The 26,057-nt window shown below is 34.9% G+C and overlaps 1 protein-coding gene across 34 annotated transcripts in view; it reads left to right on the top strand.

Annotated features, from left to right (window-relative positions):
• LOC106871676 (zinc finger MIZ domain-containing protein 1) overlaps positions 1-26,057 on the top strand; it is a 459,684-nt gene that overhangs the window by 333,355 nt on the left and 100,272 nt on the right. For 9 of the 34 annotated variants that reach the window (XM_014918273.3, XM_089363086.1, XM_014918271.3 and 6 more), the window contains exon 1: positions 20,709-21,227. The exons of the other annotated variants lie outside the window; for them this stretch is intronic. The gene's annotated coding sequence lies outside the window, so the exon portion shown is untranslated. Of the gene's footprint in view, positions 1-20,708; positions 21,228-26,057 lie in introns of those variants that run through there. 34 annotated transcript variants of the gene reach the window in all.

The raw sequence follows: 26,057 nt of genomic DNA, 5'->3' as shown, positions 1-26,057 counted from the left end.
AAGTCTTCAAATTTCGAGCATGGTCCTTCTGATGGGCTTTTACAAAGTCTTTGATTTACCCAACTTCACACCCTGGAGAAGACACTTTCCCAAAGTCGCCTGCAGTAGGCTCAAACCCAGACCCAGGTGATTCTGAAGCAAACCACTTGGCCTCATGACTCTCTCTCTCTCTCTCTCTCTCTCCCTCTCTCTCTCTCTCTCTCTCTCTCTCTCTCTCTCCTTCTCTCTCTCTCTCTCTCTCTCTCTCTCTCTCTCTCCCTCTCCCTCTCTCTCTCTCTTTTTAAGGCCATCCAGATCTACATTATTCAATGTTTCCTTTATATTCTAATGTAGTGGGTGTGATTTGGCTGCTATTCCTAGCAGATCAAGTGACAATATCAAAGCTCTTTCGTTGGCTTTTGGGATAGGTCATCATGACGACAGAAAGAAGCGGCCAACTTTGGTATTATATATGCCTTAGATACATTTTATCATTCCCCCACCCCCACACACACAGCACTGGAGAGGTTGTCCCATGAGAGAACAATTAAAGAATTCTCTCTGCCTTTTATTGAGCGAGATTGTTGCCAGTGCCCCTGGACTGGCTCCTGTGCAGGTGGCATGTAAAAAAACACCATTTGAGCATGGCCGTTGCCAGTACCGCCTGACTGGCCTTCGTGCGGGTGACACGTAAAAGCACCCACTACACTCTCCGAGTGGTTGGCGTTAGGAAGGGCATCCAGCTGTAGAAACTCTGCCAAATCAGATTGGAGCCTGGTGTAGCCATCTGGTTTCACCAGTCCTCAGTCAAATCGTCCAACCCATGCTAGCATGGAAAGCGGACGTTAAACGACGACGATGATGATGATGAATAGAACAACTACTCTCAAGGATATTCTGTGATGTGGCTTGTGGTGTCCAGATTTTTTATATTTGTGTGTGCGAGTGTTTTTACAAGTTGGTTGAATGAATTTGTTATTTTATTAATATTTCAAAAGCAGGATTATTTAAAATACAATTGTCAAATGGTTTTCTTTTAATAATCATCACTGTGTTTTGTTTTGTTTTGTTTTATTTTATTTTTTTTTTTGTCTTGAGATGTAATATTTAAAAGACATCTGAGATTACTTGGGCAATCCTATTGATTGTTAACTAATTTACATATTAGTCAGCGTTATTATATGCTTTTATTATTAAGCTTTATATCAAATTGGTTTGATATAATAATCTTATATCATGCTTTAGAAGTTAGTAATAATGTTTAGCAAAAGTTAGGAAATTGAGTACAAAGTGTGAATTCTCCAAAGAAAACTAATTTCAACAGGCAACTCATTTAGTATCTCTAAAATATAATCTTTTTTGTCTAATTTATTATTTTAATTGCAAGTTGTCTATTTGTTAGCCAATGAGCTTCAAATCCCAGTTACTGACTCAATTTTCAACATTCTAATCTAATTACTAGTTCTTTAAAATATAGTTAAATTGCTATTTTTTTTTATTATTATTTTTAATTAAATTTTTTTTCCCCCTGAATGTTTTATTTATTTATTTATTTGTTAATTTGTAGCAAATCATTTTATTAGTTGAATATCTTTTATTTTCATATTTATTAACACTAACGACTCAGAAGTGATTCATGAGATGGTTTGAAAAGGAAAAAGCATTCAAAGCATTTTATTGAAACAGTTGAATTTGCCTGTGATATTGTACGATGAGTAATGTCTGTGTGTATGAAGACCAAGGACAGTCTTCTCATCTTTGATTAACTTCCTTTCTGCTCTCTTTTATGGCTTAGATGCAATTTCACTTCTGTAAGAGTCACTTCAGAAAGTATAATCAAGGTTATTTATAGCAATCATTTAACTATAAGAATGGTAGCTAGTGTTATATTGAAGTTATGATTCTCTTAAATTATTACCCTCGCCTCCACCTTCTTGATCCCACTCCTTGCACATATCTTTAGTCACTAATTGTCTTTTAATTTCATTTTGTAAGGCATTTATGTCAATAATCTTTCTTTTTGCTGTTTGTTAATCTGAAGCAGAATGACAGTTCCCATTACCATTTTAGCCTCTCTTACACTGAGCAACCATCTTATTTAGGTGAAGTTAGTGTGGTTAATGTTTAATATGAATTATTGCTGCTTGCTTGATGGAGGGGACATATAGACATCAATGGAAATCCTGGAGTGATGTATGTAGTTCTAAGGCTGGAAGAATGATCAAAGTGTTTTGTGTAGAGTCTAAAGTGTATCTAGTGGATTTAATTCCTTGCAAACCATTGTTACCTTTGCAATTAATTAAATCAAATCTAAATTATGACATATCTAATAAATAACATATGACTTACATATACTCAGGCAATAAATATCTTCTATACCTTGCTTCTTACAGCCCTGCTCCACATATTTGTAACACTGCTTTTCGAATGGATGGAGAGAGAGGGAAGGGGTAACTAATTATCATCAAAGCTTCAATTCTTTAAACCTTTGCCAACCTCTATGAACTTTTACTACAATGGCATTACTATCTTCACTGCATAATTATAATAGTCTTGTAATCCTTAATATTTAACCCTTTAGCTTTTAAGCTGGCTATATCCAGCCCGAATATTCTACTGGTTTTATGTTAATACTGGACAGATCTAGCCTTTCATACCTACCCTACAATGTCATTCTAAAAATAAACAATCACATCATTGAAACCTCAAAGATACAAGATAATGCAAAATTAGTTCATGACAATGTGAATAAATAAGCATTACATTTGACAGAGTAATATGAATGCTATAGTTAGTTGTTGGTGAAGTGATGGTTTATTGGAATAAATGGTAACACAATACATTTGTTGCTCTATATATGTAATACTGAGTTCATACAGTTTTTTTCCCTTAAACACTAAGCTTGGTTACCACTTTTCCAATATCATTTGGCAACTAAATCTTATTTGTACTTTGCAACTTTTATTACTACGAGATGGCCATAAGATATTTTGCAGTACTTTTTCCCATCACTATAGCGTTTCTTTAGATACCATTTTAAACCAATGAAAAAGAAATACACTCCTTTAGAAATAGAATCACTTTGCCAAATATAAAGTTAGAGTTACATTAGGAACCCATTTGATAAAATAAAGTACAAGTCAGGCCAATTTAATTGACTGTACCTTCTTTCCAATTTTGTGGTCTTGTACCATTTGCTAGAAACATATATTTACTTCAGCAACATTTGGTCCTGCAGTTTTATCAGTTGATCATAGTTGAAAAATAAAAATTTCTTATCTTTTTATTTTATTTTCTTGTCTTAATTCTAACTAAACTGTTTGTAATGACATTTACTTTAGTCATCAAATGTCAAAAACTGTCTATTCAACATTCATAGCCTAGTTGGTTTGGTAAGCAAACTACTGACTAGCAACCTGGTCTTTCCACTCTATTTCTTCATTTACCAAATATAGTTTGTCTCAACAATTTCATGGCAACCCCCCCACCTCTCTCTCTCTCTCGTTCTCTTTTTCATTCCAAAATGAAGAGTTAGTAGTTTGTTTAAAAAAAAACAAAATAGCTAAGCCTGTAAGTGGTTGTAGACTGGTGCAATTTTATGAAGAAAACAACTGGACATATTGTTTAGTACATGAACTAGAAGAGTGAGAAAATAGGTGCAACAGGTAGTTTGATCAGCCTGAAATAACACTTTGTTTTCCAACAGCTTTCTAGCTGTTGTATGTACAACAGTGGTATCAATGGTAGCAGCTGCAATCATTGTAACTTATATAAATGATGAACTGTTAAACTAAACTACTTTTGAAACAATTTATTGTGTGACATAACACAATTTATTGTATGTTCATTAAGGCAGAAGTAATAATGTTGGACATGTTTTATTACATTGAAAGTAAAACAATTTGTTGTGACTGAGAAACTTCGAGTTAGCTCTGATCATAGTAGTAATCAGCTGACTGGCTAGGCACAACCTAGAGATCAATTATGAACTTTGAAAGAGATTTGGCTGCCAATTCTAGCAGGTCATGGATGCTTCTATATTGGTTCAACTGTTTTATCTTGTTGAAGGGATTAATGACTCTTAATTATGGGCTGAATCAAATTGAAACCTACAATTTCAAACTAATTGTTTATTATGGAAACAAACAAAATCTAAAAGAAATTTTAAACTAACACCAGAAACTTTATGGAAGAAATTTAATTTTAAATACTCTCACTATACTTTATGTTATGGCAGAATACACAAACTTCATTACAAAGTTGGCAGAATGTAAAGCTTTCCTAAATATTACGTCAATCCACACTGCTGTATTCTCACCTTGGTTCTAATTCAAATGTTGTTATTAATTATTATCAAATGTATTGGTGATGTTAATCCATAAACTGTAAACAAAAAAAATCTCTAGCTGATGGCAGCTAGCAGTTTTTTTTTCTTCCTTTTTTTTTTCTTTTCCCACTAAATGATTGCTATTAAAATGTTGGCAACATCTGTCACTGAAGACAGTTAACAGCATTGCTTCTTGGTAAATCCTTGTTAAACTGCTTGAGGTATTTGTTGCTAATGACAGTTGTTAATTGTTGCTAAGCTTCCTATTAAAATACCTCTAATGACAAGTAACAATGATACTACAATTAGAGGCTTGTAAAAATGCTTACAATGAATGCCATTTATTCTAATTGTTCCTGCTATTCATAAAAATGAACAACTCCATTATAAATGCATTTATTCCTAGGTAGTGAAATACTATAGGTCTAGACAACAAGCATCACTTAGCCATTCACAAAACAAGAAAAAAAATGTATACATGTTTAAATGTTAGGCCATTCATATATAAACTGTGTCACCTCTCACACTCTAGAGACACTTCATCATCTTTTGAGCATGTATTTTCAAGACATAGATAGATTAACCTTGGTTCTATGATATAAAGTGCCTGTTTTAAAGTGATCTAAATTCAAGTCTTCCATCAAAATTTTATGTTAAATTATACTCCAAGCATCAGCTTAAGACGATATTAATTTACTAAATTCTTCACTATTTTCAAAATTAATTGGTACAAAGGCAGTGATTTTCAACAAAAGTATGGCAGCAAAAGTGTTAAATAGATCTGCTCACATAATATAATGTTCAAAATAGACAGAGTTCCCTTTGCATGTAAATGAGATAATTTTATAGTGTCTGAAAGTATCAACTATACCAGCTAAACTGTATAAATTTCCTAGAAATACAAGGTATTCTCTGAATTAGTAAATACAATTCTAAAATCATTACAGGATTTAAGATAGCATTCCATATTGTTGTTTACTCCTATTTCTACTCTGGTCAAGCAGACAGATGTCCAAATGCATTCCAGCTGTGATCATCACATCATTTTGTATATCTAGGAATATATTGTTCAATGTGTCCTTTTTCCAAGACAGTAGGTTGAGATTTGAGAGTGATTTGACTGCTACTTCTAATAAGTCAAAGATCATGTAGAGCAAGATCGGCTACCATGCACCAAACTTTTCATGCATGAGTTCAAATGTGTCATACAAGATTTTTGCTCACATTCGATTCTTGTATAAATTATAGTTAGTATTTTTACATGATATAATGATTTAATATTAAAAAACAAAACAAACAAACAATCTAAACATTACTTAATGAGTCTGTTTTGATCTTGCCAAGCTTTTATGCTTTGGAGAAAAGTCAATATGTTCCATCTGCATATTGCTAGGTTTTTCCATGATTTGTTCATTAAGTTAAAATGGGCTTATAAATGCAGTCTTATATATATAGCTAAATCACATAATTTTTACAACATAATTTGTAAAATTGCCATCATCCTTGATATTTTCACTTTACTTTTTAAAGTGCAGAAACTTGTTCTAATCCTAATTTTCTAGTTGAAAGAGGAAGAGTTTTAATTTCATCTTGAATTTACTGATGCCATTTACTAAACTAGGAAACCTTCCTTTTCTTGCTCTACACTTTCATATTTAGATCATTCAAACTACGGGGTTACACTAGCAAAAAAATGCTAAATCAAATAGTTTATTGATGCCTCATAAAAGGTTCTTTCTACAAGTAATTCCTTTTTCTTTTCTAGAAAATTATGAACAGTATTTTTTAATTTCCAAAATCTAATCAGAACTTATCCTATAGAGTACAAGATCACTTATCACTATAGAGTACAAGATCACTGATCTTGTTTGTTTAATGCTCTAGCTCAGATTTTATTCATGCATTTCACAGCCATTAACTGTACGTTTAACATTTTCCAAACAATGATTTAATAAATAGTTCATGTCCTTATTGTTTATTGAATTTAGTGAATATTGAATATCAAACTTTTGTTTGTGTGTATTTATTTGTACACACACACACATATGGATGCATATCTAAGATGAAGTCCACTGCAAAATATTTTAGAAGTCGCCTGATAGTATTGGTTTCGAATTTTGCCACTGGACCAGCAATTAAGGGAGAGGAGTTAAGTTGATTGCATCAACCTCAGTTCTCAACTGGTACTTATTTTATGAACCCAGAAGGATGAAAGGCAAAATTGACCTTGGTGGAATTTGAACCCTGTACATGAAGATGGACGAAATGCTGCTAAGCATTTTGCCTGGCATGCCAATGATTCTGGCAGCTTGCCACCTTCAGTTCATCCAATAATATTACTACGATGAACTGTTTATGTGATTCAGTATGTTATCTTTTACTTGGGCTGCGGTCATGCTAGGGGCACCACGTTTAAGGGCTTAGTCAAACAAATCAACCCCAATACTTATCTTTTTAAGTTTATAACTTATTCTATCAGTCCCTTTTGCTAAACTGCTAAGTTACAGGGACATAAACAAATTCACAATGTTTGCCAAGTAGTAGTGAGAGACAAGCATAGCACAGATGCATTTGCTTGCACACACGCTCTTACTTGCTCCCACACATGTGCGCACATGCACACGTACACACACACGGGCTAGAGTAGAAGATACTTTCTCAGAGGTAGCAATAGATGTATTATACTGATGGCTAAATCTTTATAAATATGCCCAGCTAGGTAATTTGAGTCCAATATTATATTAATCCTTCATCAGTATATTTCTGTAGGCACAATCATGATTCTTTGTTAAGAAGTTTGCTCCCCAGCAACATGGTTCCAGGATTAGTCCCTCTGCATGGCACCTTACGCAAGTGTCTTCTACTAGAGCCTCAGGCCAGTCAAAGACTTGTGAGCGGATTTGGTTGACAGAAACTGAAAGAAACCTATCACGCGTGCGAGCGTGTGTGTGTGTGTGTGCATTTGTTCCCCCACTACCACTTGACAACTGGTGTTGGTTCATTTATATCCCCGTAACTTTGCAGTTCAGCAAAAGAGACTAATAGAATAAGTACTAGGATTAAAAAAGAAAAGTGCTGGGGTTGATTTGTTTGACTAAAACTCATTAACGTGATGCTCCAGTATGGCCACTGCCCAATAACTCAAACAAATGAAAGATAAAAATTGATACGGTAAAAGCTGTATAACCTTGAACATACATTTCTGAAATCTTATTTAACACTCAACAAATCAACAGCTACCAAAAATTTTCTTTTAAGACCTGGTTTGCATTTAAGTAAAAAATATTTTTTGATCAGTAATGAAAAATAAACAATGAATTCATTGAAGTGAAAGAGAGTAGAAGAAGGGAGATAAGTGGAATAGAACATTTTGGGATTTTCTGATAGAAATGCAAAAATTTAAAAATTGAGAATCAAACACGTTACTTTACTGCTTTATATATACAAATAAATATCATATAAAACTCCCCTGTGAGATGGCAAATATTAATATATATGGTAGTTTCTGAATAAAAGGTGGACACACAAACTCAAATTTGTGTGTGTGTGTGTACATTGTGTGTGTGTGTATGTGTACACATGCTATACGCGCACGAACATCTAGATATATGTGTATGTGTGCGTGCGCGTGTGTGTGTATTTATATATATATACATAGACACACATGTATGTGTGTGAGTGTGTATATACATATTTGCACGTGTGTATAAATAGTGGGAGACAGAGACTGAAGGGAAGAGGGTAAATAGACATGTACATCTATACATATCTAGCTATCTGTCTTCATGTGTATGGTGTGTTTACTTGCATGTGTGTGTGCATTACCCCCCCCACACATGCAGATATATTTACATGGTCTCTCTTTCTCTCCTGCACATGCATGCACATATATACACACATCTGTCTTTCTGTCTAATGCATATTAGATAGCTAGATAAACACACACACACACACTGAAAAACAAGTACCAGATGATTGGTGGGTCTCAAGTGCAAGGTTGAAGAGAGCAAAATGGGCACCTAAAACAATTAGTAAACACATGCTACATGTGAGTGATGGCTGGTATGCATATCTATATATATATATATATATATGTATGTATGCATGTGTGTGCACACATACATGAATAAAAAAAATAAATGCATACATACATGCACTGTGTTATTTCTTTACTACCCACAAAGGGCTACACACAGAGGAGACAAACGGATTAAGTCGATAATACCGACCCCAGTGCGTAACTGGTACTTATTTAATCGACCCTGAAAGGATGAAAGGTAAAGTCGACCTCGGCGGAATTTGAACTCAGAACGTAGCGGCAGACGAAATACCGTTAAGCATTTCGCCCGGCGTGCTAACGTTTCTGCCAGCTCGCCGCCTGTGTGTGTGTGTGTGTGTGTGTGTGTGTGTGTGTAAATATGTACATGTGTGTGTGTATGTAAATATCTATATGTTTGTGCATGTGTGCACACATGTATTTATGTGCATGAGATTTTATTTCTGAGTGTCTTCACTTGGACACTACTTAGGTGATAGTGTTGTTGTTATATTTGTGTCTCCCATAAACAATATGACCTATTGCTTCGTGATTTCTTTAATTTTAGTGTATTAATGACCAGTGGAATATAAACACTTTACTAAAAAAAAAATTAAAATAAAGACAGGTAAGAGTTGGCAACAGGTAGGGTATCCAACCATAGAATATTGCCTTAGTAAATCTTATTGAACCCTCTGCTTGCATGGAAATAGCAGACAATATCATTGATGCTGGTGAATGGCAGTGTTAGCAACAGTGTGTGCTCATGTATTTGACACTCACTGGCAGTATAATAATATAAAAACAAAGGGGGGAGGGTTAAGTTTTAAAAAAAATTTATCTTAGCCGCTTTATATAAAAAGTACTGGAATCAACATGATTGGCTAAAACCTCTGATGAGTTTTACCCTAGCATCATCACAGCCCAGTGACTGAAACTAATAAAAGAGTGTGTGTGTGTGAGAGAGAGAGAAAGAGAGAGAGAGAGAGAGAGAGAGAGAGAGAGAGAGAGAGAGAGAGAGAGAGAGAGAGAGAGAGGTTGCATGACTTAATATCTAGAGTGTTGGGATCATGATCACAAACAAGGTTGTGGGTTTGATCCCTGGACTAACACTTTGTTTCATGTTGCTTCAGTCCACTCAGCTGTAAAACAAGTATCAGAAGACTGCTTGTTGCATCCCAGTCTCCCTTCAGCTGCCACTTTTTTGATGTTTGACTTGGTCACATGTGGTGGGGGTGAGGAGGGTGTTTATATCTGCTTGTGACTACATTGTCACCTAAAACAATTAGCAAAAGCATGGTACATGTAAGTGATGGCTGTTGCATGTGCACACACCCATGCACACATCATCATCATCATCATCACCGTTTTGACATCCACTTTTCCATACTTCCATAAGTTGGATGGAATTTGTCCAGGCAGATTTTCTATGACTGCATGCCCTTCCTACTGCCAACTCATGACTGCACATGTTCTCATAGAAGTGTGAAAACGGAGGACACTATTCCTATGATAGTGACACTCACATAATCAATCATGCGATATCAAGACAGGGAGACACCAACTCTCTCTCTCTCTCTCTCTCACACACACAAACACAAGGGCTTCTTTGAGCTTCTGTCTACCAAATCATCTCATACGACTTCTATTGGCCCTAGGCTATAGAAGAAGACACTTGCCCAAGGTGCCACACAGTGGACTGAACCTGGAACCAAGTGGTTAGGAAATAAGCTTCTTAACTACACAGCTATGTTATGTGTATATATACATACAGGTTGGTATGGCCGTGTGATTAAGAAGCTTGCTTCCCAACCATATGTGTGTGCACACACACATGCAGATGCATGACCAATCTTGACTGGCCATGTATGCACAGGTCAGGGCACGATTTTTTGGGAGGAAGACCTGCAGTTTTCCATATATACAAGCCTCCCCTACTCCACGACTTGGATGTTTAACCAAGACAAAGACAACTGTCTTGAGAGCTGATATCCCTTAGTAACACTGCCATTGTAGGGTTGCTATTAGAACACAAATGGCCGGAACAGGCATATTGCCTGACCTCCTAATAGTTTTGCCAATCTACTGGCCTTACTTGATACTTTTTTATTGACCTCACGAGGATGAAAGGCAAAGTTGACTGGATTTGAACTGAGTGCAGATCAAGAGACATTCAGCCCACTGCTCCAACAACCCTCACCAGTTCATTTTACACACACACATACATTTGCATGTGTCTTATTGTTTACATTATATGTTAATTCATTACAAAACTGAGTTTTGAGTTTCTATTATAAACAAATTTATTGAACACTCTAAGTGAATCTCACACATAAATAATATCTGTCTTTGAGGGGTAAATATTTCCATTAATATCATAATAGCCACTACCTGACTTTCAATTTAATATTAAATTTTGGATGAAATTTGGGATGTAAAAAGCTCTTGGCTTAAGTTTTACATTCAGAGAGGCAATGTCTGAAATGCATGTGTGCGTTCGTGTGTGTGTATTATATATATATATGTGTGTGTGTGTGTGTATGTGTATGTATATATATATATATATATATACACACACACACACAATGACAGAGAAGGGGAAATGATGTTTATGAAAATTAAAGTTAGCTTATCGCCCTGCAAATTGTGTAGAGAGCAAATTATTTATTCTTATCCATTTTCCCCCATTAGATCTACATTTTTGGATTGGTTTGTCTATTTAATGGGTGCTTAACAATTCTGTTAAATGGTTTCTCTTTAAAAGTTACTCATTTTTCAACCAGCCATCTCCTCAGATGTCACCTTTACCATTATATTCTTTATTCTTTCCATATAATTTTCAGTGCTCTTCTCATCACATTCATTCTACCATTTTAGCTCATCTTTAAACTCTATCTATTGCACATCCATTAGATCATTGTTATTTCATTACCTCTAGCCTTCATACATGATACAACTTGCTTTTATACACATATGCTTTCTATAATGGCAAAACGATACTTTTATTCACACCATATCCATGGAAACTAGATTTAGCTTCTTCTTATCTATTAGACATTTTAAACAACACTGGATGCTTTCAGCAGTTATATTAAATCTCTAACCTACAGACTAATGTTTTTTTCTTCTTTTTATTCAGCAGATATAGTATATAGTGCTAGTTATTTTATGTCAAGGAAGATAACTCTTAGAATAATAGCAATCTCTGCACCACCCCCTAATTAAGTGAATAATCTTTTTACATTGCTGTAAATTCTTAGTAGTTGATGTATAAAAAGTAGCTGTCTGTTGTTTAGCTTCAGATTGTTTCAGACGAAGTACAGCATTCTAGCCATGACCATCCAGTATTTTATTCAGACATAGTGTATCTAGTGGTATATTATCCAATATTCCATCCTTTCTTTAAGGTAGTAGGGTATGATTTCAAGGGAGGTCTTGTTGTTATTTCTAATCAGCCAAGCAACCTTGCAGAGGCATGCCCATTGTCTCACAGTTATTCACATTTATATGTGGGGCCCCCACCACGTGTGCGCGTGCCTGTGTGTGTGCGCATGTGTATAAAATCTCCAGGGTGTTTTATTTCTGTATAGATCTAAATTTTTTCAATCAAATTTCTTTTTAAGGTATGCATTGGAGTGCTTCCTTAGAGGAGAAGGTTGAGAGATAATGTATTATCAGCACTGTATTTCAGTTGCCATCTGCATCTATTTCACTTCATCTAGTTGGAGATAATTAACACTTCTGTCTATTTCCAATTCCTTGAAAATTGCAAGTTTTGTGCCTGCATAACAATACAGTTATTATTTCTGAAGTTGCAGATTATCCACGCTATGTAGTAGAGCATATGCATACAGGTAGGACCAAGTGTAACATTTTAAAAGAGTTGTGACTAAGCAAACGATATTGAAACTATAGCAACAACAAAGTGTTATGCTTTTGAGATTAATATTGATATGTGAATGTCTGTGTGTATTTCTTCAGTTATAATCAAGGTAATTATTAAATTACATTGAAATTATTGATTTACAGGTGTTCTACATTTTACCCCCTCAAACATTGTGTCATATATACTAAGATTCAACTAATTATCCCAAGTCCAAATCAGGTCATTTGGGATTCAACATACCTGTCATGCTCATTACATTTATATCCTTGTTCAATAGAATATTTGTTAGTATAAGTGGAGGAAGGAATGTGTTGTGACATTCATGTATTTCGTAAGCAAGGCAAATGTAGAGAAGCTGTTCCAAGTAGAAACCAAAAGCCATGCAGGGGAATTGATTCGCCTTTATCTCACTTCCGTTCTTTGGCTGTTACCACTTTTGCTGTCCAGACAATATAGATTTGTTTTGATGAGCTGCAACAAGAAGGAAAACAGGAAATTATGATATTTATTCCCTTTCTGATAGCTTTAGCATGCATAATATATTCTATATGCCGTAGTACTTTCTAAACATAAAATTATTTTGCAATTTGTTGATACCGAGTTCAATTTGGTACAGTGATAATAGAATTAGTGACAGTGAATTGATAGTGCAACAGCTTCTGTCATGGCCTTTGCAATACTAACTCATATGCAGACTGAAGCTTCTCTGAAATATGTCATCACAATCAGTGATATTATGCATATATGTGTCCCATAAATAGTTTTATATATCCAGCTTTATATGGCTTTGCCAATAACTTGTAATCCAAAGATATAGAACACTCATCTTTCCTAATAACTCTTAACAGATATAAACATTAGCCTTCACTGATCATATCATTATCAACATTAAGAGCAACTACACTGAAATGATTGTTGTTGGTAATCATAAGTGACCTCAATATCCAATGACTGTGACCCTTGATGACTTCTCTGCCAACCATTAATGACTGAAACGTAATCCATAACTGCTCACATCTATAACTAATAACCGTGAGAGAAGTCTCAGTCAGTGACTGTAACTCTTCCCGACCTTGAATGTCAATGTAACTTTTAATGATAGTTACTTTCAACATTGAGTTTTAATTAGGGGGAAAAGACTTAGTTGATTGATTAGTCATTAGTGTACCGGTCTATTGGCCACAGAGTCAACAGTTCATATTGCAGCACAGCACTGTGCTGTGTCCCTGATAAAGACAGCCAACGAGAGACATACTTCACAGTGTGAGTCATGCCACTCTTGGCTGCTGTGAGTGGGATAAGATAATATATAACTGAAGCGTATTTCTTTAGCAAGCTGTGTTGAGCTCATATTTTTTTATGAACCTGGAGGAGTTAATGGTAATGTTTTGAATAACATCTAAAACCTAAAGAGCTCTATGCTTGTGAAGAAAACAATTGATGAGACTAGAACATTGGGCTAAATGAATTGCTAATTATTTAGTTTCATCCTCTGATCCCAAGTTCCAATTCCCTATGAGTTGATTCTACATTTCTTCTGTTTGGCTTTGATAAAATATAAGTAATATGCAATTCAGTTGACTATAATTTTCTCTTATAAGTTGATTGCTATGTGCTGGTCTATGGACTTGTCTTGCAGTTTTTGAGCTTGACTTTATCTTTCATACCGTTTTTACTATCAATCCTTGTATCTTTACTGAAATAAATACTAGTGTTGTATAGGTGTGATTCACTTGAACAGCATAAACCTTGAAATCCTCACCTTTCTGTCTCCATTGGCATTTGCCTAAAGAATGCATGTCACAACTATTTTGTACTTCTAAAAACCAAATGTCCATTTTTATGTAGAAAACTATTATTATTATTATTATTATTATTATTATTATTATTATTATTATTATTAAGGTGGTGAGTTGGCAGAATCGTTAGCATGCCAGGCAAAATGCTTAGGGGTATTTTGCTCGTCTTTATGTTCTGAGTTCAAATTCCATCAAGGTTGACTTTGCCTTTCATCCTTTCAAGGTCGATAAATTAAGTACCAGTCAAGTACTGGGGTTGATGTGATCAACTTACCCCTTCCCCACAAATTTCAGGCCTTGTGCCTATTGTGGAAAAGATTATTATTATTATTATTATCATCATCATCAACAACAACACACTGGACTAAATGTCTGGGAGCATTTTGTCTGTTTTCACATTCTGAGTTCAGCTCAGACTTTCATCCTTTTGGGGTTGTTAGAATAAGTACCGGTTGAGCACTGGTGTCAATGTAATCAACTAGTCCCCACCTCCAAAATTTAGGGCCTTGTGCCTATAGTCAAAAGGATCATCACCACCACCACCACCCATCATCATCATTGTTTTGTTGTTAAGGTAGCAAGCTGGCAGAATTGTTAGAATGTCACACAAAGTACTTAGCGGCATTTCATCTGTCCTTACATTCTGAGTTCAAATTCTGCTAAGGTTGACTTTGCCTTTCGGGGTCGTTAAGATAAGTACCAGTTGAGTGCTGAAGTCGATGTAATCAACTTGCCCCCTCCCCCGAACATGCTGGCCTTGTGCCAGTATTTGAAACCATTATTATTATTATTAAGGTGGCTAGCTGGCAGAATCATTAGCATGCCAAACAAAATGTTTAGCTGCACTTCTAGCTTTATATTCTGAGCTCTAATGCCATTGAAGTCAATTTTGCCTTTCATCCTTTTGGGGTCAATAAAATAAAAAGTACCAGCCAAGTACTGGATTTGATGTAATCAACTAGCTTGAAAGGATTATTATTATTATAGTGGCTGTGTGGTAAGTAACTTGCTAACCAACCACATGGTGCCAGGTTCAGTCCCACTGCATGGCACCTTGGGCAAGTGTCTTCTACTATAGCCTCGGGCCGACCAAAGCCTTGTGAGTGGATTTGGTAGACGGAAACTGAAAGAAGCCTGTCATATATGTGTGTGTCCGTACCAACATCGCTTGATATCGATGCTGGTGTGTTTACGTCCCCGTAACTTAGCGGTTTGGCAAAAGAGACTAATAGAATAAGTACTAGGCTTACAACGAATAAGTCCTGGGTTCGATTTGCTTGACTAAAGGCAGTGCTCCAGCATGGCCGCAGTCAAAATGACTGAAACAAATAAAAGACAAAAGAAAGAATTATTATTATTATAAGCTTGTGAGCTGGCAGAACCATTAGCACATTTTGTCTTTTTTGTTCTGAGTTTGAATTCTGTTGTGGCTGACTTTGGCTTTCATCCTTTTGGGGATGGGGTCAATAAAATAAGTACCAGTTGAGCACTGGGGTTGATGTAATCAACTTACCCCCTTGCCGGTCTTGTACCAAAATTTGAAACCACCAAAATGCTTACCAGTTTTTCTTTCATCTTTATTTTCTGAGTTCAAATTTGCCTTGCACCCTTTTGGGGTTGAGGTAACTGACTTACCCAACCCCTGAAATTGCTGGCCTTGTACCAAAATTTGAAACTACTACTACTAAGTTGGTGAACTTGCAGAATTATTAGCATTCTTCACTGCATTTCATCCATCTTTACGTTCTGAGTTCAAATTCTTATGCGATCAGCTTTGCCCTGTCATCCTTTCAGGGTTGATAAAATAAGTACCAGTTGAGCACTGGGGTTGATGTAATTGACTAGCCTCCTCGTCCAAAGTTCCTGGCCTTACGCCTAAATTAGAATTACTTACTTATTATCATTATTATTATTATTAGGGTGTGAACTGGAAGAATCTTTCAGAACATTGGGAAAATGCCTTTTGGTATTTCTTCCAGCTCTTTATGTTCTGAGTTCAAATCCTGTTGGGGCTCAACTTTTCTTTTCATTCCTCTGAGATTGTTACAAGTACCAGTCAAGTACTGCGGTCGATGGTATCAACTATTTCCCCTCCCCTCAAAATTGCCGAGCCTTGTACCTAAGTTAAAGATAATTATTATTAAGAAATGTGAAGGCAGCGAGCACGCCAGGCGAATTGTTTATCATCATTTCGTCCGGTTTTAACCTTCTGAGTCCAAATTCCGCTAGGATCGACTTTACCTTTCATCCTTTCGAGGTTGATATGGTCGAAAAAAATCGACTTAGCCACTCCCCGCAAACTTGCTGGCTTGTACCGAAATTTGAAACCATTATTAAAAAAGGTAGCGTCAGAGAAGATTATTTGAGGTATGTTTCGGGTCATTACGTTCAGATTTCAAACCCTGCCAAGGTCAGCTTTGCTTCCCAAAGTACCGGAATCGATACAGTCAACTACCCACATCTGGCCAAATTCCTGATAGAAACGATCAAATGAGCTTTATGTTATTAGTTCCGATCTCGTAGAGGATCGACTGTTTCTTTCATTCTTTTGAAGTTGAAGAAATAAGTACCAATCAAATTAAATCTATATTTCTTTCTTCAGATTTGTGGTCTTCTTAAAAATCATTTCTCTAGCTGTATTCAATAGGGTACCAAATAAAATGACAGGTTATTTATTATATCTCTTTATGGTCTGAGTTCAGATCGTGTCAACTTCGCATTTTACGTTTCGGGAGGGTCGATAAAATAAGTTTCAACCCCATCCACCTTCATACGGGATCTTATATAGTCATCATCGCTAGTATTCGACATGTAAAAAGAAAAAAAACAAACAAACAGATTATGTAATCGATCGTTAATTTCACTATTCAGTTAAAAAACACAGATTGTCAAGACGTGACTGAAAAAAATATCAGTTCCCTCCTTAAACAATATAGACCAATTTAATTTATAACTGTACTTTTAAATGTTAATTGATGTTCTTCTAAAGTTATTGTGATCGTTGATTGCTAAATAGCCAAGCGGTAAGAGGAAAATCAATTCGGTGAAGCCTGTGTTTCCGTCGCTTATAAAATATTATGCATGTTATATAGCATTTGTTAATGTTTGCCGTCTCTAATTACTCCACTAAACATTATAGAAAGACTACCAGGTTTTTCTCATTCTCTACAACTACTTCTGTTGCCGCTGCCGTCAGATAATCAGACAGACACCCAGCCTAAAATAGTCAACATCCGTTTTGATAAATTTTATACCAAATCTATTAGTCATTTTATATTTAAATATGTGAAGCGCGCGTGCGCAGTTTTATCGTACATGCTTACGTGCGTTTAGCACGTTATACACACGCACACACAATTCGTCTGCGCGCGCTTACTCGCGCATATATATATATATATATATATATATACTGTGTGTGTGTGTATATATATATATGTATATATATATGGCCGCATGCTTAAGTTCATTTCACAATACCATGGACTCAGTTTCGATTCTGCAGTGTCACATCATGGGCAAGTGTCACGAGTGGTAATGGCCTAATGGAAACTGTATGGAAGCCCGCGTCATGCTAATTCGGTTTGAGAATTACATTAAGAGTTACACTTGTTTGTGGAATACTCAACCACTTATACACTAACTGAACGAGCCTGATAGTTCAGTTGATCTAACGACTGAACACTCTTGGTCAAAAATTTTGACCGAGATCCAAATATTTTTTATTAAACACACACACACATATAGGCAGGTGCAGGCTGTGTGGTAAGAAATTTGCTTCGCAACCACATAGTTCCGGGTTCACTCCCACTGCGAAGTACAGCCTCGGGCTGACCAAAACCTTGTGAGTGGATTTGATGGACGGAAACTGAAAGAAGTCTGTCATGTATGTGTGTGTGTGTTTGTCTGTCCCCCCCCCCCCACCACCACCACCGTTTGTGCAACCGCAGTTGGTGGCGTCTACGTAATGTAGCGGTTCGGCGTAAGAGACCGACAGAGTAAATCCTAGGCTTAGAAAAAAATATGTACTGGGGTCGATTCGTGCGACCGAAATTCTTCAAGGCGGTGCTCCAACATGGCCGTAGTCCAATGACAAACAACATAAAAATAGATGAACGACACTGATGCGTGTTTGTCTAACATACGTGATATAAGTACATTTATGTCTGCGCGCGACTCTGTGTGTGTGTGTGCGTATACACACACACTAATACATGTATGTAAACAGCAGTGTGGTGCAAAACGGGGCTGTTGTGTGTGTGCGTGTGTGTTGTGTGTATACACACACGCACACAGCGCATTCCTCTTTACATATAGATATATGTTTATTTCTAAGAGCTCACATTCGAGAGTAGCTTTATACCTGGCCGCGCACACACGTACACAAAGTCCACCTGAATGAGCAATATTTTATCTCTTCTCTCTTTCTCGTGTGCACACACAGATAGGCGTGAACACTTATATATCTATGTACAAATTCAAATACAAATATTCGTATTTATGCATACGTTTACTTTGACATACTAATATGTTGTTGGGTTTATCTAAGCTTGCAGAGCTAACATTTTTAATTTTCAAATCAAAAATGCCTGTCGTGATAATTATTTTCCCCCCACGAACGCATCATGTCGCCAGCTTTGTTATATTCTGTCAAAATTAGCTAATCTAATGCATGTTATTCATCAGAAACTTATGGTAGTCGTCTTCTCTATTGATTTGTGGTGACTTTCTAACAGGAATAGATGTAAATAAACTGCTGTTTTCTCAGGCAGAAACCAGCGAAAAGGAAACATGTAATAAAAGAAAAGAAAGCCAGTTACATAAGTAATATTAACTTATTAGCTGATTGTTGGTGATGATATCGGTGAAGGAAGCGATGTAGTGAGTTGTTAACATTGATCACTATCTCCACATTTCTTTAATTGCTCTATCTCTCCTTTTCTCCCTTTCACTCGCTACATTTCGTTCTTTCTCTTCCCTCTCTCCTCAACGTTTGTGTGTGTGTGTGTGTGGAGAGGTGCCAGATCTCTTTCTTCTCCCTCCCTCTCCCTCGGGGGAGCAACAGGCCACAGTTACCAACCAACGATCCACATTATTTATTTGCACTTCGAACATTGTCTCTGTTACACTATGCAGATCACTGGGCTTTGCTGGGACAGGACAGAAGCTAAAACTGAAGATAGATGTTGAACAGCGCTTACCGACCGAGAATGGAGGAGGCGAGACAGATGGTAGCGGTGGTAGTGGTAGGGACACGGGGGCGAGGGAATCAAATTAATATTCATAAAGTACTTGCTGACTAGTTTCTTACTAATAAAAACTACTAATACTTTTCTTCCTCCCCACCAAATCAGAAAACTATTCATACACTCCCTCTTCTCGTACACTGCTAATAAAAAAAAATGTCTCGTCTACCTTCTAAGGTTTTTAAAGTTTATTTTTATTTCAAATATTAAAACCGAAAAAAAATAATAAAGAGAGCAATATGTATTAATGGCGCAAAGCCCGTAAAACAACGTATAAAATGGCTTTCCTTTTTCTACCATTAAAACTGACAAGACGTTAAAATTGTCCACAAGTTTAGGCTTGTCTTATCTCGTTGGCTCTATAAAATCGTTCACCTTATAAATAGTCCTTAGTTTGTAAACAGTACTTATTTACCCTAGCAGCAATCTTTCTTCGTATTTTCCAACCATCCGCCTATTTTATTTGCTGCTCGTTTCTCCCACTCCCTAATTCAAACATTGATTTATTTCACTTATCTTTTCCAAATGGCATTATTTCTTTTCAAAATAAAATTCCAAACATCTCCAAGTTCAAACCCCACCCCCACACACTCTCCCCGTGTTTACGCCGTTTTTGTTTACTTTATTAATTTTTTTCCTTGAGTTATTTTTTGTTTTGTTTTTAATTTTCATCCATGACCTTTGTAGAAACTGAAAATTACATCTAACTAGATATTTCCGCAGATAATTTTTATTGTTTTGTTTCCATTTTTATAATTGTTTTGTCAGACATTGCATTAATTGTTTAATATTCGGGACATTATATTTACTCATTTACCTGCAGTTGTTACCTGATTTTTCTCCTCTTTATTGTAGTCTTCTTTTTTTTTTTTTTTTTTGTTATGCCTTTTCTTTCTCTTAACATACTTAGATCACAATCTATTCAAATATTTGCTTTAATTCTTCTAACCACCAGAGAGAAACAATCTAGTTATCCAGTCATACTAATGTAGCACTTCCACCGCTGCTGCTGCTGCTAACGTTTTCATCGTCGTCCTCCTCCTCCTCCCGTTGTTGCCGTCGTTCCCCCCCTCTCTATCTTCGCCGCCTCTCTTCCTTTCTTTCTCTCTCTCTCTCTGTGTCTCGCTGCTATAGTTGTCTTGTTATCATATCCTCATTCTCGGGCCACAGCCCTAGCCCTGATTAATATTCATCAGCACCGACTGACTATTGTGTAGGAAGTGCTGAATAGGGCATTTTGCGACGACCCAAGAAGTACATCAGCCATTAACAAAGCTGTATAGCATTGTTGCGAAGGTGCTAAGGCCTCCTCTGTCTCCTCTTAGTTCGTTCGTTCATTCCTTCTTTTCTCCTTCCCCTCCCTTCTTCGCTTTCTCATTTTCCCTCCCTCCCTTCCTCCACACTACAATACGCAAGTACTACTCCTCACAGCAGCAACACTTTCAATAACAGTAGTAGTAGGAGTAGTAATCATATTACAATTTCTCTGTGTGTGTGTGTGTGTGTGTATGTGTTGTTTGTGATATACACACATATATATTCATATATATTTTTTTTATCACCCTCTCTCTCTCTCTCTCTTATATATACATATTTTGATATTTATTTATAAAAAATTATTTGAAACAACATCAAGTATTTATATATATTTCTATAGACAAAACAGCCTATATATATTATAGCTCACATATTTTCATAAACACACATATCAATATTTATTATATGTACATATAACAAACTCGTGTATATCTATTATTACATGTATTTATAATCTTAACACTCCTGAAAAGGTTAATACAACACAGCAGTGTTTGCATGTTATTTCCCAAACAAGCAACAGAACGGATTAATATTTAAGATTTTTGGAAAGAAAAGAAACTTTAAAATACTCAGCTAACAACAGACATTTTACGGTGGGATCTTCACAACAAATTTCAATCATGAAGATTTCGACGTGGTAAGGACTTTTTTTTTTTCACTATTAGTTACACATTTGTTTAAAATCGGTTTCCTAATGTTTCCTTTCTTAACACGTTATCTGATCACTGAATACCGGTTAATGATCTTACAGCAAAGGGGCATGTGTGTATATATATATATATATATATATATATATACATACATACATTTGTTAGGTCGCATTCGAAGTTACAGCTGCTGCCGTAAAAGTTTTCTTCCTTATTTAATGTTTTCATCTGTAGTTGTTAAACTTTATAACTTTTAGGCATATAGATTGCAATAAATGTAATTTATAATATGTATTCGTCATGTAAATATTAGAATAAGCGGGATCGTGTGAAGTTGGGGAAAATGCTTATCAGGTTTTGTTTCAACTATTCTTCCGTTGAAATCATACAAAATATCGCTTTTATTTCTTTCTGGTTAAAGCTTAGTTTGTTCCTATTTCCTTCTACATTGAAATTTATTCATCCACAGAATTTTATATTTGTTAGTCTTAATCGATTTCTGATGTTACGACTCTTCCGTCCCCTCCTTGGCCAGAAAACATGTGCTTCTTCGAAACCGTGTTCTGCGCCTGCGTGTCATGGAGCCTTTCTTTTCATCATTTCCCCTTTTTTATTTACTTTTCACCAAGCCTCCTTTTCCCACAATTCTTTATTTGTTTTCTTTTATTGGACTCCTTGTGTATTTTCTTTCTCTTTTTTTTTCTGGTTCCATTTAAATTCTTTTATTTTCTCAAATCAACATTGTAATTAGCTCAACAAACTTGATGGGATAACTAGAAGTTATATATATGTACTCATATATACTCTATAAACATTTCTATAAATTGAGAAATCTTAGATGCTAATTTTTTCCAGTTTCATTTGTTATTGTTTTCAATGATTTCACTCGTTTTATTTTGTGTCTGGGTGTTAAACATTTGCATCTGTGATAGTTTCTCAACTAATATTTACGCTATTAATTGCTAAGTAATTTATATTTATTTTATCCGATCTTATTTCCAAATCGTCGCTCTTCACTAATTTAGATTAATGGATCTATTCGTCTTCCGCTCACTTTTAGAATACCCCTTATTTATTTATTGTTATTTACTGTTTTCTTGTAGACGTCCTCAATATTTCTCTCCAACATCGAAGATATTGTTATAAACTGTTTATGTATTTTTCTATTTTGCATTTCGATTGTTTTTCCCCATTAAAACTATTTTTCTTCGTACTTCTTTTTATTTGACCTAGAAACTAGTTGTCAACCCTGAACATAGCTGATTATTTTTATCTACTGTAGCTGTCTTATCACATTATTTCCCCCCTCTTGTCTAATTTGCTTAGCCTATGTCAGATGTTACACATTTCTATGAAATTAGCCAGCCCATTTAACTTTTTAAGAACGTTTGTTTTCATGGTACTAGTTTTAAAGTATTTAGACTGCTTCATTTAATATAATAAAGGTTTCATTTGATGATTCCATTTGTCAAAAAAACAAACAAACAAAAAAAACAAAAAACAAGCGTCAACAACAAAACTAACAAGCAATAAAAATCAACCTCGTTCTATTGTCTGCATCACTTTAATACCGTTCATTGAATAATACATCTTTTGTCATCTGTTATTTTTTAATTTGTTCATTGACAACTTTTTATTGTTAAAATTTATAGAATGGAGAAGTGTGATTCTTATTTATTCATTGTTTACAACCAACATTCATTCTTTTCTTATACTATCTTCGTGTCATCGAATAAATTGAATGCAAAAACTTATTAATTTGCCTATTATCTCTTCAGTCGTCATATTTTCACTTTTATTCACAAATATTCCGAACATAACGGCTGTTTTTCTTTAGTTGTTCCAACTTGTTTCTCCGTTACTCCTTTATTCGTTTTCCTTTTGTTCTTTCTGTCTTTCAATCCATTGTTTACTCACTCTTGAAAATTTGATAATTCAAATTAATATTGTAAGATTTTTAGCGATGTTTTCCCTCATTTTAAAGGGAAAATATCTATTCAAACAATATTCTCAGGTAAATTATATTTAGAGTAGCTGTTACAGTATACCAAGGTACCGATCAATTGTTTCACGGAAATATTTGGAGCCATTCATTGTTTACGCATTTCTTCTTTAATATATTATTATTTCATTAGTTTATATTTTCTCATTATTAAATATGTCGTTTTTAATAGTAGATGCAGTTCGTATTTTTTGTGAATATTTTCAATCTAGTATATATATATATATATATATTGCGCGCGCGTGTTTGTGTGTGTATATATATATATATATATATATACATATATATATACACATATATATACACATAAAAGAGTGGGAGATAGAATATCATTTTTAATGGAAAACTTATTTGGCTTATTTGTCTATATACGATTAAGCAAACCTATCTGAAATTAGCACTATCGTTGTACACTATTTTATTATCAAGTAAATTTTGTTTTGTATTTTTTAAAGAAAAAAAGTCTAACTACGACTTGTACAACGATTTCTTTATGCGCCATAACATTATTAAATAGCTCTTATGTTTGTCTTGTTTGAAAAGTTAACAATAGTTTTAGGTTGTTCCTGGTTTCTGAAAAGCATGCTTCTTAATCTAAAAAATGAATGTTAACAAGATACTAGTAAATAGAGTATTTGACCAGTGTTTAGATTATTACAACACACCAAACATGTCTTCTTTTCTCACTCTACTCGTATTGTGTTGTTCAAATTACATTGTGTATAACGGGCTTATGCAAAAAGTTTCATTATTAGTCGTTATTTACTCTGATTTACGGAATATCGAAACATCTTTTGGATACCTCATCCTATTTTACCACCCATATTACTTGTGTAACATTCTTTTAAATTTTGTTTGTTTTAGATTTCTATATAAAAATATGATTCAATTGGTTACAGTTTTTCATTAGTCACATTTACATCCTTATTGTAAAAATATGTAGAGGATTGAGTAGGAGGTGATTCATGCAGACACATTTACACATGCTTGTGTAAGGTTTGTCTCTTTGGAATCAGAATAATGAAATTGGTTAGATGTTTCAATAGAAGAATCCTATAGAATACAGCAGGTTTCGTTTGGCGGTCCATTTGTACTGGTTGCCTGTTCAGAGGACATGAAAAAAAAATCATTTGTCAGAAGTAAAACAGGTAGAGAATAGATGTATCAGAAATATATGTAGTGTGAGATTTCCTGTTCTTTCTTGGGAATAGGAACTGCTCTGAATTTGAATTCATGCTTGAAAATTAATTGACTTAGCTGTTTATCAATCGGAAATCATTTGTATGTTGAGTTAACCGATGTTTAACCCGATACTTTTCCTTAATAATAAAAACTAGAATGTGCTAAAAAGAAAGTTTTTAAAAAGTCTTCATGTAAAGATAGCTTAGTCTAACATATTCAATAATTTTAGAGCATGTCAGTTCATTGAAAACACCGGTTTTTCCTTTTTACTCAAGCATAACTTACATAGTTTTGCCTAGTAACCTCCCTTCACTTGCCACTTTTGCTCTTAGCGTTTTCGGCTTGACTAAGTTTTCTTAAGGTTTACACCATTTACTTCCTGGTTATTTCTAGTTAATCCTTAAATAAACTGGCGGTTATGTACATAGTTTTGTAGTTATTTTGCTTTCGAGTTACATACTTCGGTTAAATTCCATTAGCCAGAATTTTGTAGATTTGAAACCCGATACAGTTTATATTTATTTGGCCATTATCAAATTAGTTTCTTTTATTCTTTCTTTGAGTAATTTTTGTTTACATTAAGATAACGAAAAAATACCTCTTTACTAATAATAGACCCTCCCTACTGAAAACCTTTTATCTTTGGCCCATCTTCATGATATAGCCACTCTGCTCCTTACCCTTACAATACCAGATTTTGCTTTTCAAGACAGGCCACAATCAACCTCTGGTCTTTCTATAACATATAGTTGCATTAACTTCCAATTTTTCGAACTCGAATTAACCGAACATATTTTAATGTGCCCTTCATGTCTGGTTCATACATGTTTTGTATAATATACTTCTTGGACACAAGATTTAAAAACAAACTAAGTTATCTTCTGTTTAGCAATAGTTCACTGAACTGTCGTTTTCTGAACCTAGAGTTACTCCAACATAGTCAGAATCACATTGGGTTTAAACCTTAAAATCCCTGGTAAAAATATTGTCTTCAATTTCTCTCCAAATGTCAACAACAGCTTTAAGTCCTGATTTACACATTCTTACACACACACACACACACAAATCGGATTTTATCATTGCTTGCATCTAGCTAATTAAGCTCATTAAAGCAAAAACTAATAGCAGTGATAAGCTTTGGGTTTAACACCTTTATTAGGGTCAGTACTTCTCATATATTCTAAAATGTGCTGTTTTTATATTTTATGAATGAAATCTGTATGTATCAAATTTCTGTAGTAGTTTAGAGAATTGTAGAATGACAGTTATCTGAAAAATTTGTTGTGAACATTTGAGCTAAAGTTTATTTTGTAAGTTTGCTGTGAAACTTGTGCTGTTTAGAAAGTACTCCATATGAGGAACAAGTTGTAAGAAACCTAAAGCTTATTGATTTATTTTCATATATTGCAGGTCATTAAGTGGATCAGGCATATGTGGGAGGGCCATTTCAAATTATGACTATCTGAATGTGAGGGGAGGAATGAGAAAGTCCGGAAGTATTAAAGGGACAAGCTTATAACAGATTTCATTTTCTCATTATTTCAAAGTAATTTTTAAAAATACAATTGATATTGTTATATATATATATCATATACAATGACAGTTCCCAATCATTATATATTTATTAATCCATTCT

Source organism: Octopus bimaculoides, chromosome 1 (genome assembly GCF_046866305.1).
Source record: "Octopus bimaculoides isolate indiv1 chromosome 1, ASM4686630v1, whole genome shotgun sequence".
NCBI lineage: Eukaryota > Metazoa > Mollusca > Cephalopoda > Octopoda > Octopodidae > Octopus > Octopus bimaculoides.
This window is presented reverse-complemented; position numbering and strand designations above follow the sequence as displayed.